The following is a 1,531-nucleotide window of genomic DNA, read 5'->3' on the forward strand; positions in this document are numbered from 1 at the left end:
ACAAAAAAAAAAAAAAAAAAAAAAAAAAAGCATGAAGGAGAGAAAAATGGGTGTCGTGGCTTGAGAAATCCCCAAGCCTTACCCACCCCTCTGCCCCTTTTGCGGCCCGGAGCGCCACACCACAGTCAATTTTCCTTTTCCCAACCGCCTGCCTTCCGCAGCAGATACCTCGGCCTGGATCTCCGGATTGTCAGGGGGTAGAACTCTGCGAGATAAACAAGCGAGGCATGATCAAACATTAGGGGGTCTGAACAAATCCGGGAGCTGGTGCCCCACCGGAGGTGTTACCAGGTTTCCTTTCTGTTTCATATTCTGTATTCAGCACATATAATATATCCATAACTATATCCACACGCCGTGTACACACCCGCTGCCATACACTACAGGAGTCAATAAACAAGGTGCAATATTTCCAAACCGTTGGTTGCAGACTTTGTTTCGCTCCCCAAAGTGGAGAGGGATCCTTTAAACGGGGGGAGAAGGATAGGCAATGAAAAGGTGCATAAGGGAAAGCAGTCTTTCCTGGGCGATCGCAGGCCTGGCCTCTCCTGGGCCAGCCCCTGGGCTGCAAGTCTGTGTCCTCTTGGTTTTATTCATTAATTTCTCTTTTCTCTTGTGGGAGGACAGGTCGGAGACTCAGGGCCTTTTGAGGTCCCGGCTTTGTAATCCCCACAAGTTTTACCCAAATGCTTGGGCTAGTGTTTGGGCCTGCGTTAGACCAAGACTTAGACTCTGCCCCACCTCGAAGGTCGCCAGGGAAAAGGAAACCTCGCCCCCTGGCCCAGCTGTAGGCGGCGGGAAGGCGGTTCCTTCAGCGGCCGCCGCCGGGGCCTCTAGCGCGCCCAGGGGCGCTGCGCCCCGCCGCGGCCGAGTTCTCCCCCTCGGCCGCCCTCCCTTCTCCCCCGGCGGCCGCGGCTTTATGCGGCTCCTTGTCACTTGCGGAGAATGCCTGTGCGAGGTCTGTGCTGCCACACGGCCGATTGTGAGCGTGCCAAGGCGGGTGAATGGGGAGGCCTCAGAGCGCCGCGCCATTGTGGGGCCGGGCCTCGCTGAAAGACGGCTCCGGGCCGGGAAGGTGCGGAAAGAATGGCTTTTTATTGGAGTCCCGAACAAAAGGTGTGGTAGGAAGGCGAAGTCCCCTGCACGAACAAAAACCCCAGCGCGTCGGGATTGACGTCCCCCCCGAGCTCCCCATTGCTTCTCAGAGCGGGGGCTTTGTGTAGCAGTCTGCTCAACAGAGGGACGGAGAAATGCGCGGGGGTTTTGTTCCCCACTTTTTGTGCGCTGGCGGAGGGAGCGGCAAGGGGGGACGGGGGCTGGGCGGGCAGCAGGGAGGGGCGCACTGATTAGGCCGGCCGGCCGCGGCGCGGAGACGTTCAGCGGGAGTCGGCGGCCTGAATGCAGGGTCATTATTGCTACAAGTTTAGCAATTTCGCCCTTACAGGAGGGGGCGGGGGCTGCTTGGCTGCTGCGGGGCCGCCGGGTTGGGGAATCTGCAGAGACCTGGTGGAGGAAGAAAAAGGAGGGGAGG

Source organism: Panthera uncia, chromosome D2 (genome assembly GCF_023721935.1).
Source record: "Panthera uncia isolate 11264 chromosome D2, Puncia_PCG_1.0, whole genome shotgun sequence".
Classification (NCBI taxonomy): domain Eukaryota; kingdom Metazoa; phylum Chordata; class Mammalia; order Carnivora; family Felidae; genus Panthera; species Panthera uncia.